Consider the following 12,636-nt stretch of genomic DNA (forward strand, 5'->3'; position numbering starts at 1 on the left):
CGTTTGCGTTTTATGGCTTACGATGTGCGAATGCATTGTTTGTGATGCTCCTTTGCGGTGGGCGACGTATTTTAATATCGTTAATTAGGTGTTCCCGGCTTTTGGGAGCATTTGCTGCTCGTTTTATGTTCACCACTAAGTATGCTAAAATATTAGGTGTGTGAATTTATTGTGGAACTGGGAATCTTTGGCGTATCTTCTTTCGTAACTATAAATATTTAACAAACTTGATACCTACGTAGGTACTTATAAGAAAAATAAATTATTAATTGATCTTCTCTACATAAGTAGTAGATAAGTAGTAACCTACCTACCTATGGTGTTTCAAAAATTATAAGTATGCATTCCCGTAAACCCATCTGGGCGTAGGTAGGTAGTAGGTAGCCGAAGCGAGTCAACGAGTGAATAGACATCTTCTAGACAAGCGCGCTCCACCCTATGGTGGATCATGCGCTAATACGCTGCATCATGACTTGCCACCAGGTCTGATTGTAGCCATGAGCTAGTCTATATAAATTAAAAGAAACGAACAAAAAGTTTACCTGTCCTCCGGTCAACAATTTATTTTGTTGATTGAAAGCAGCAGTCAACTATAATTTTTATTTCATTCAAAGAGTAGTTAGCCCTTGATTTCGATTTCACCTGGTGATAAGTGATGATGCAGTCTAAGGTGGAAATGGGCTAACTTGGAAGGGGTGCAGTGGCAATTTTATGAAAACCGCTTTATCGATTACAAAGCGGTATCGTACCTACTAGAACGCTATATAAGGCTTGGCAGCGCAACTTTGCAAGTAGGGTGGGTAGGTACTTAACTAGATTGGCCCTGTCGAGAATCGACTCCGGGACCGCCAACCTAAGTAAGCCCAAAACGCTTGCCACTGCACCAGGGATCATGCTCTTATTGTAAAGATAAAAAATACAAAACGTAAAAATAGCACGCCTAATTCTATTTTTATAGAAACATCTCAACATCATCTTATAGGTAGGAGGTAAATCTAAAAATTTGTATTATAGGTGCCTGCTTAATTTAGGATTCATTATCTCATTTTATATGATAAGTTACTTGTAGGTGGAACTTCAAGTTAGCGTCTTTCCCTAGCAATAGGAAAATCGAAGACACGGTGATAAACAAAGGCGCACCGGAATGGAACGGAACTTTCTTACTAATTAATTTAATCCCTTCGAGCCCTATCCCATTAGCCTAATTGAACTGCGGTGTACATGTCAATTCTTTGGTTTTACTTCAAGGGTGAATTTATACGACTCTAAACTCTATTTTGTAGTGAAATAAGTCTAATTTAAATTTTCATCGTTGTAGCAAAACTCAAACGACGTTAATGATAATATGAGGGGCACATTTTGTTCCGTTTTGCATAAGTGTTGCGTAAAACAAACCTATTAATTTTTTAAGTAATGAGTTGGATTATTTATGAAGGTAATCAAAAAATCATGTAACAAATGCCGTGTAATGTTGGTTACCAATCGAAAAGTACATATCCTAATTCCTCTAGGTATAGTATCATATCAATTGAGGTGAAAATAAAGGAATTTAATTTCAGTAAATAATTTACTTGATGAAAATGATAAAGCGAAGCAAATATAAAAGTTATTGGATTGACACAAAGAAGTTTCTATTAGCAGTTATAGTACCTAATAGTTTCTTATTTGTTAAGCTATAAATCAACTTTTAATGACTTAATGTACCTACCTAAGGGTTCAAACCAGAGTTGTTTGAAGATTTTAATTTTTTATTTCTTTATGTAAACAACTTACAAAGAGTAAGAATACAGGATACCTACACTTAAAAAACAAAGGGCGACCTTATCAGAAGTGATTTTTTGAAATTCAGATATTACACGAACTTTCCTCTATACTTGTAAGTTAAAATTTTGCAAAGTTGTCTAGGTATAAAAAGTCAATCATTCGCCGCGTAAGATCCCAGTGTCACCAGACTTTACTTATTTTCTGAAAAACTAAATGTGTGTGATAGAGTTGTGTTACATATTATTTGCTAGCTATAGTGCCGTGGGCCAATTAAAAAATATCAATTTCTAAATGTACGTAAAAACACTACTCACTTTTCTTATAGTCTGAGTGATGATTTTTATGTATATTTCCTGAACATCATAACATTAAAAATAGGACTAATATACTATACTATAAGTAAGGTTATAATATACTTTAAAGCGAGCTTTAAAGCATCTGGCGAAAAATACTGTCGACGGAAAGTGTCTGGCAGTACCTATTGAATATTAATTATTAGCAATCTTCTACTCAGACTTTAAGAAAAGTGTTTTTGTTTGTTGTTTACTTAGTTTTTGTTGGTTTTACGTAGGTATTTTTAAAAGTTAGCAGATATGCACATGTTAATAGTAGGTATATACTTATACTTACACATTAACATTACTCTATTCCACACATTTTGTTTCTCAGAAAATAAGTAAGGTCTGGCGGTTCCGGGATCTTGCTCTATTAAGTCAACGGATAAACACGCCCAGTTTATCCTGTTAAATAATTTAATATTTCTAACAGTTTTTTTTTTAATTTACGTAGGTAAATGAACGAAGTCAAACTATCTTTCTTTATATAAAAATCCTGGCTGACTGACTGACTTATATATTTCAACGCACAGCCTAAACCGCTGGTCTCAGAGACATGAAATTTCAAAGATGTATTTTTGGTAAAGAGTAAGTATCCACTAAGAAAGGATTTTTTGAAATTCCACCCCTAAGTGGGTTAAATGTGCGATGGAAGTTTGTTTGAAAGTCCGTCCGATTTTTGAAGTTACATCGATGAATATTGGTATTTAAGCTTTCGGTTAAAAATAGAAAAATAAGTACGTACTACGTATTTCACGGGTTTTCGGTAACAAATAAAGAAATACGTGTTTTAGGATTTTTGGAAATTCAACCCTAGCAAAGCCGGGGCGGATCAGCTAGTGCTCTGTAAAATATCTCAGCCTTAAATGTCTGCGTAGAACTTTATCGTGAGTCATATAAATGCATTCAAAGAAACAATAGCATTTTCAAATTAAAAGCAATTTTGTTCTAGCGGCGACATAATAATGAAGCAGAGGGCATAACAAACTTCCGTGAAATGGGGTAAAACTAATTCCGCGGACACCACGCCATGTGGCGGTCCCCGGTTTGATTCCCGGGGGGGTCACTGACGGCACTAATGTCACGCCTATTATTCGTCGATACATCTCTCAGTGACGGAAATATTTTTATTTTTGGTCAGTTTCGTTGGTTTGGGAATTTGACGATACCTTATTTTGGGGTCTTAATTATTATTGAGTACTTGCTCAGTATTGAACGGGCAGGATGTTTACCAAAGGGTTACCAATTGTCAAAAGGAAATTAAAAAAACTGTATCTTTTTATGGCATTAGTCTGATATTCCATATATTTCAAGTCTAGGTATATATAGATCAAGAATGGTCTAATATTAAAGTAGGTAGGCATATTCCATGCACTTCAGAAAAGGACTAGGTACAACCTGATCTAAAAGTTCGCACTGCTTTTTGCCATTATTAGAAAACAGGCTGTAATGGTTGAAACAAGGATTCTCATCTAATATTATCACTGAACTCTATTAAAAACTTAGGTGAAGACTGTACCAGCATCTTAATAATATGCGAAGGCGACCAAGCAATGCATCACCGTCCAAGGGTACTAGACAATTTTATAAAGCACTCTGACTATTACACGTCAGGGCCCGCAAGGCCCGGTCATCCTTTATTCAAATAAACCCTATTTTTATGGAAAACCTGCCCTTTCCGCATCAATATCAATTTCCGAGCGATTGTTGCAGAAATAAAGGGATGACCCTTAAGGGAACGCCGCGCCGGCCTTAGGTTATCTACTAACTTTATTAGAGAATCTTTTTCGGACAAGTACCTGCGTCACTCTTTATTTTGTGAGGAAGGCTGCTTGAGATAATTTGAAGGATGTGTATAAAGAAAGCCTCTTTTTAGTCTTGTTTTATTTTTATTGGCAGCCTTTTTGCCTGCATCTTACAAAACCTATCTCATCCCATCAATTGTCTCATGTCTTCACAAAATACGGTTTCATTTCAATCTTAATCTTATCTGCCATAAAGTCGACTATCGTTTCGCGAAAAGCTTAAGATAAGTACCTAGATTACTTTTTTTTCAAATTTTTGAACATCAGAAGCCAAATAAAATTGGTAGGTACCCACCTATATGGCCAAATACCATTAAATAAGTCAGAAATCGACTTCCACGGCTCGCACTGTGATTAAGGCCGATTACGCCGTCACCGATCCTGCATTCGGTCCCCACTTAATATAATAAGCCTCGCTGAATCCTGCATCGAAAACGATGCGATTACATGTTTCCATTTATAATCAGTACATTACGTCCGAGGAGCCAGCGACGTACTGCCTTCGGGGCCGCCCGGTAATCGCCCAATTATCTATAATTTTCTACCATCAGTCTTTACTTCAAGCTAGATCCTTGCATCCCTAGTGGTAATGTTATGACCGGTTATCGATCTAATTGGTAAATTATGTATGGCTCTTGGGAGGTGCTCTATTTTGCATTCGCTTTACAGAATGTGCCTGCAGCTACATTGTTACTTATAGCTTTAAATACCTTTCGCCTAGAAAAGAGTTTAAAATCTTTGCAGGCGAATCTTTGTAGTAATGTTGCAAAAATTATATGACTCAGTCATAATTTTACACCTATTATAGTTTTTAGAATGCTCTGACGATCTTCAGCCTTCTTTTGGCAATGAAATTAATGAATTATGAATCTATCTATATCAATATCAGAAAAAGATTATTAATTTTTAAATTCAATTGCATTATTAATTTAAATTTTCATAAAGCAGCTGCGTGTCAAAATAAAAAGATATATATTACAGATAAATTAAAAACAAGAACAGGTTGTATCGAAACTCAAGCTGCGGTGCACATTCGATCCGCCCCCAAGACGCGGTGCGTACGCGCAGGTTTTTTGTATCTATTTTTGTTGAACCTTAATAAACTTTTTCCTATTGGCCACAAAGAAATTATAGTTCTTTCGGAATAAAATTTATAGCAGGTGCATCGATAAGAACATGGTATCGATTGTTATCGCTCATTGTGATTGGTTGGAGGAAACCCAATCGGGTATCGATTTCATTATCGATTCCTGGAGACCCGACTATAATTTTAGTGTTTACTGATAAAATTTATGTTCATCTAGAATATACAGAGGTCATCTATATATTTATATTATATATAAAATGAATATATATATATTTATTTTATCATAGTATATTTTATTCAAGTATCTATGAAAATTAGCGTTTGGGCTTTCGGGAAAAAAGAAGAAGTAGGTAAGTAGGTACCTATTAGTTTCAGGATCTTTGGAAATTCCAACCTCTTACAGATTTTTATGAATTCCGTTCTAGCGAAGCCGGTTCAGTACAAAATAACAGGGGTTATAAATTATTTCTAACAATGTTTAGTTTGACAAAATGTGGTTATCGTTGTACCTATCGGTATTTCGTGTAAAAAACTTATTTATCGTTGGACTGTTTTGTGTTTAAGGCTGAGTAAATTCGGTGGTATTCCCAAACGCGATCTCGCGTGACTGGTGGGCGTGGCGTGCGTTTACAATTAAAATATTGTTCGGTGCCTGACTGTTCCGTGGTTCCAATGCGTATTTATTTACTGTGTAGTGTACAGCCAACATCGATAAACTGTGGGCACGCTCGCACCATTCCGGTGTAGCCATTTTTGATAGATTCATCAAAACCTCTAAAATTTAAACGTACCTACTTAATGATTTTGCCTACACCTACCTATTTTAAAAAACCTAAATCACCTAAGTAGCAGTAATATTATATAAAAAATGACTATAGTACTGACTCTAGTAAACACTAAGTACTTTAGTGTAAAAAGTAAGCTTTCAAAGTTATATAGCTCCAAAATGAGATGAAAATATTATTATTCCACTAAATCCCATTTCAATATTCTTATTGGATTTCGATATAGATAGATGAATTGATAATCATTTCGGCAGTGGCGTGCACAGGGTTTGAAGCCAGGGTAGGCATTAGTTAGGTGGGAACCTGTTTACTGGCAGGTCATAATGAAAAATATGCATTGAGCTATTATAACTGGGGTAAGCAGTGCATTTATGCCTCTATGACCAGCACGCCACTGCATTTCGGAAACTAAGTATTAGGTTCTTCTTATTCGTTTAACACTACTCATATCCCGACTAATATTATAAAGGCGAAAGTTTGTATGTGTGTGTGTGTGTGTGTGTGTATGTTTGTTACTCCTTCACGCAAAAACTACTGGACGGATTTGACTGAAATTTGGAATAGAGATAAAATTTACCCTGGATTAGCACATAGGCTACTTTTTATCCCGGAAAATTAACGAGTTCCCACGGGATTTTGGGAAACTTAAATCCACGCGGACGAAGTCGCGGGCATCAGCTAGTTATAAAATAAATGCGAAAGTGTATTTGTTTGTTGGTTTGTTCTTCAATATCGCCGCATCGGAGCAAACGTCTCGACGTGATTATTTGCATGGATGGATTAAAGACCTGAAGAGTGGCACCCTAAGCTACTATTATCTCTAAGATGAAAGCGGGCTAACCTGGAAGGGATAAGTATGGCAGTTTTTATTAAACCCACACCCCTTTGGTTTTTACACGGCATCGTACCGGAACGCTAAATCCATGGCTTTGCCGGTAGGGTGGTAACTAGACATGGCCGAAGCCTCTCACCGGACCAGACCAGACCACAGATTTAGAAATTATAAATTTCCAAACCCCTGCCGGGAATCGAACCCGGGACCTCCCACTAATAAGACCACAGCGCTTACCCCTGCGCCAGCCAGGTTGTCAGTTACTTTTTAGGGTTCCGTACCTTAAAAGGAAAAAAGGAGCGCTTATAGGATCACTTCGTTGTCTGTCTGTCTGTCGTGTCTGTCAAGAAACCTACAGTGTAGGTACCTACTTCCCGTTGACCTAGAATCATGAAATTTGGCAGGCAGGTAGGTCTTACAGCAGACGTAAAGGGAAAAACTGAAAACCGTGACTTTGTGGTTACATCACGCAAAAAAAATGTGTTCTTAACAAATAATTAGTATTTTCTTTTAAAGTGTGGTTACTAAGTATACCAAGTGGGGTATCATATATGAAAAGGCTTTACCTGTACATTCTAAAACAGATTTATTTTATATTTTTATGCGCGATAGTTTTTGATTTACCGTGCAAAATGTCGAAAACATACGACTGTAGCACGGAACCCTCAGTGCGTGAGTCTGACTCGCACTTGGGCGGTTTTTTGATAAAACCAAAATAATATAGGTAGTAGGTAGACGTAGGTATGTTTGTTAGATTGGACCTTCAAAAATTTTGAAACAAAAAGTGACGTAGGTACGCGTTCCAGTCGACGAGAAAACAACAATAAATAGCCATTACATTAACATATTGTTTTGACGCCTCACCTAATATCCGTGTACGAGCGTCAGTTATCACATCAAAGCGGCCCAGCGGTTGGTTAATTTGGTTAGAAACAAATTAATGATAACATTAGTACACGTCTCGCAGTGTGTTCGTGACAAAATATTGACACATACGAAGCACAGGTAATAATAGAAGTCAAGTACGAGTCGTTGTTCATCGAGAGTTTCAATACCCAATACTTTGCCACTTGCTTTGTTGCCTGTGAAGAGAATCAGAGAGGTGTTCAATAAATTATGATGGATATTAGAGATAGGTACATATACCTACTCAACTATGTTTTATTAAAATTTTGTAACTAGTTACCTATAGGTACTAGATACATTTAAGCAGGTGCATCGTGTATTTATCTATTTTTTTTTTTTTTTGTTATTTTGAAAGTAATCAACAGCGTAATTACATAAGTACTTAATTATTGTATATATAGGTAGAATGTACTATATTAAAAGTTACAGTAGATAGATACTAAAGAGTAATGAAGAGAAGTTCTCTAACGTGCCCAAATAAAGTACTTAAGTGATTAATAATGCCTGTTTTTCTGCATACATAGAGAAGATTAAATTACCAACACCAGATCAAACAAATACTCAAATATAAACGGTAATAAATATTATCAAGATAGACTTTAATTTCCAAGAAAGCTGAAGAGCAAATAAGTAGGACGCTCTAGTAGCTCTAGCCTCAGTCTGCGGCCCAGCTGGGAGCGGGTGCGTCCTGCGGGGCGGCCAGTGGTGCGATGCCATATTCTCAATGCCGCTCAGAGCCGCTCTCGATTAGGACGCGTCCGAGCGTCTTCCTTTCAATTTCTTGTAAATATTAAGAGTTTGTTCTACACGCTGGCCGCGCCGCAGGAGGCACCCGCTCCCACCTGGGCCGCAGACTAAAAGACCAATAGCTGCGCTAAAAAAATTGTTTGGACTATACGATTACAGAACCCTAATAACGTGCATTAAATGGAATATAATAAAATGAAAACATGAACTGTCAAGCAACGCATTAATCTGTTGAGCGCGACTAACACGGTTAATAGAGCGAAGGAAAATTTTTTGGGGTCCTTCACACCTCATTATATTTAAAATCGTGTATTGGAGATTTCGGAACGTTTATAAGTATAGGGCAGGTTGAGATGGCAATCGGAGTAGGGACGCCCCGCACACCCGCATAGCCCCCGCGCTAACCCGGTGCGAGATAGCGCGGGTGACATGCGGGTGTGCGGAGCGTCCTCCCGACTCATACCCCGATTGCCATCTTGACCTGTCGCGTACTATAGGAACAAACTATTCTTTCAAGATACCTAAAATTGAACCACTATGCTACTTAGGTACTATGGGCCATGGGGGGTTCGATGACCTATACCGTCATTATAATGCATCCCAACCCATTGCAGGACCACTCTAGGGTCTGGTCTCCTCTCAGAATAAATAAGGGTTAGGCCGTAGTCTATAACCACGCTGGTCAAGTGCGTATTGGTAGATTTCACACACCTTTGAGAAGATTATGGAGAATTCTCAGACATTCCGGTTTCCTCACGATATTTTCCTTCACCGCCTAATCAAGTGATATTAATTTACTAGGCGCCATCTCCACGGGTGAGGGACCAACTATCGGTCGGATAATTTCATTAGTAGAAAAACTGTCAACTTATTGTTACAACTCACCATTTGTGAGTTGTAAGGAAAACAGTTTTCACACAAGGTGAAAGGCGAAACTATTTGATTGAGAAACCAACGATATATCGAACTTCACGATTCGAAACGTTTAATTCTATTAAATTCGTCCGACCTCATTAAGAGAGGGTTAATGCTCGCGCCCGGGACGCGTATTGATGACGACCATACGTCATCGCCCTTCGCCCGAATGAATACCGGCTTCGTTCTAATACAATAGGAGGTTATACGCTGAGACAGGTACGGTCACACAATATTATCTAAACCACGAACCTACTAAGTACTTATAATGTTAAAAATGCGAAAGTATCTGTTCGTTGCTTCGACCACGATTGACGTGAATTTTTTAGATTATGTATAGGTAATACTAGATAATGCCAGTGACTTTGCATAAGCTTCTATTTTTTTTAAATCCCGTGGGTACCTACTCTTTGAATTTGTGGGATAAAAAGTAGTCTATATTCGTTTTCGGGATGCAAGTTATCTCTGTACCAAATAGATAACGTAACTTCTTCGGTGTGGATAAAGGTTTTCAAAAATTCTGTAAGAACTCAAAGCATGTAGGTATGTCCCTCCCCGGGTTGCAAGCTATCTCTGTGCCAAACGTCAAAATCGGAGGGGACGTCAAAAGCTAGCAGACAGACAGACAGCCAGACACTTTCGCATTTATAATAGGTAGGTAGGTATGTAGCTATTAGTATGGAATTACAAGTGAACTGTGCACGCCGGTAAAACGGAGCATCGGAGCATGTTGTTATTTTTCAGGTTATGAGGTTTTTTTTAGTTGTAAGTTGTAACTTGTGACTAAGAACAAAACTTCTTTAGTAGAACGATGGAGTACCTTTCCAAATCATTTTCCGCCTTTCACATACCAACGATTTCCCATCTATTGGCCGGTATTGTTCGTGACCCGTAGCATGCTATGCGGTCAGGCACGGGAGGGCTAGAGGAGGTCGGGGGAGGAGGGGGGAGACTAGGCACCACGGGCGGCGCCGCGTTCTCACGCCTCTGGCCTCTGAGGTCACGCCTTGCCTTTGTATCGCCGCTCAGCATTACAAATAACTTATGTTAGACACTGGCCACTGCTTGATGGAGGTGGTTTCGGAAATTCCTATGACACCAGAGCTTTTTGTGTTAATTCCTATGACAACAGAGCTTTTTGTAAATTGTCATCATCGTTATTCATTCTGAGGTGTAGGTAGGTACTTACATGGGTGTTCCCAATAAGTTAATACTTAATATTCTAGCTGACTCGTCCCGACCTCGCTCGAGTGAAATTTTGAAAATCGGCGAGGGGAACGAATTTTCAAAAAATCCAGTCATGTATTTCTTCATTTTAATCAAAACCCAAGCACCAATTTTCTTTTTAAGAACTTGAAAAATGACGGATTCACATATAGGTACTTACCCCTAGGGTACCTACTGTGAAATACTTAGGTATTTAATATCTCCAATATAAGTAGGTATTCCCAGAGAAACATTTTACGTAAATATGTGTATAATTTTAATATTTTTAGGTATTAGGTATAAGATTTACCTATTTCATATAAGTATCTACCTATTATCCAAGAAAAGATATACCTACCTATCATAAAAGTATTCTTAAGCTTACTGGTATTGTAATTCAGCCACGTTAAGAAGGTTTCCGTAAGGAGGCTGGATACGTTGGATATGTTGGAAACGTTGGAATAAGCAACGCGCAATCACAAAGCCGCGTTATCCCAGTTGAGCGCTCTCGTGCGTCGCTCCGACAAACAGATAAACTTAATGAGCACATGTCTGCTCTATACCTACAAAGCTTCTGCTTCCTCACATATAACAAGACATACCTGTGCAACTAGTATAAATTTGCACATTTTTTAAAAATAGACTTGACTGCAATCAGACTTACAGGCAAGTGACGATGTGGCACCAGGATGTAGCTTAGCTATATTGTACCAATTTTGGTCAAAATTGGTTAAACGAATAGGTATTTGAAAATCCCCTGGGAACTCTTTGATTTTCAGCTTGCATCCCCGGGATGCAAGCTGTAAATGGGCTGACCTCATGAGTCAGATCTTGCACTTTTGTGAAAATTTATAATTTTGCTTTTTAAAATTTATAATTCTAACAATTTTTGTAAGTATGTTTATGTTAGTTTGTACTCGTAGTTTAATTAGTGTAATTGGCTTTATGGACGTTCTAATTAAATAATAAATAAATAAATAATAATAATAATAAAGCTACCAAACAAATTTCGTCAAAATTAGTTAAACGGATGGGCTGTGAAAAGCTAGCAGACAGACAGACACACTATTTCGTATTTATATAACCTATTATAAGTATGGATTAGGGATTAACTGTAAAGAAACCTACCTACCAGATCTAGTAGGTAGGTTTTTAAAAAAATTCAGATAGGTTGTTACAAGTTAGCTCTTAACTGCAATCTCACCTGGTGGTAAGTGACGATGTACTCTAAGATGGAAGCGGGCTAACCTGGAAGGGGTGTGGCAATTTTTTTATTAAACCCCTTTGGTTTCTAAACGGCATCGTATAAATCGCTTGGCAGCACGGCTTTGCCGGCAGGGTGGTAACTAGCCACAGCCGAAGCCTCCCACCATACAAAAACTTTGGTTCTAAAAACGAACTACGATTGTAGTTAGGTATAGGATAGGATAGCTATCTGATCCGTGTGTCAGTTCGCACCCGCGCTTCTCACCGCCGCCGCACCGTGACTTAGCAGATCTCCACAAAAATACCTTCCTTCCCCAATTCACGCCAAAGCCTCGTTGAAACGATTCAAATCAGAGATTTCAGTACGATACCCGTTTGTATTATTCCGCTTTCCTAACCAAAAATCCAATTGTACTCAGATCCCTTTCGCGAAAATTCTGGTGTCCTGCAGAGATTGCCTGAATCCAACCGGGCCTCCGTCGTGGGAAATGAATAATCGCGAATAATACGTTGTCATTCGCCTTTATTATCTCACAATGATACAGTACTTTTACGATAAAAATCTCAAATAATAATCGTGAACTAGCTTCAACCATCAATGATATCAGTACCCATATTATTATAAATGCGGAAGCGTGTTTGTTTTTTGGTTTGTTGGTTTGTTGGTTTATTGGTTTGTTGGTTTGTTGGTTTGTCCTTCAACCACGTCGCAACGGAGCAACATATTGACGTGATTTGAGTGACATAGGCTACTTTTTATCCCGGAAAATCGAAGAGTTTCCACGGGATTTTTGAAACCTAAATCCACGCGTACGAAGTCGCGGGCATCAGCTAGTTTTAAGTAAAAGAAGATATCACAAAAAGCTATGCAATCATGTGTTATTTAACAATTATACCAATGTCTTTATTATTTTTAATAGAGTTGTATTTTTACATTTTCATGTGTGGAAAATCGTTTTAAACAACCGGAACTGAAAATGACATAATCGGGTTATTGGAGGCCATTTGAGTGATTTCGATTTGTAAATTGGTGGTAAAAACAATTCAG

This window comes from Maniola hyperantus, chromosome 10, assembly GCF_902806685.2.
Source record: "Maniola hyperantus chromosome 10, iAphHyp1.2, whole genome shotgun sequence".
Classification (NCBI taxonomy): Eukaryota; Metazoa; Arthropoda; class Insecta; order Lepidoptera; family Nymphalidae; genus Maniola; species Maniola hyperantus.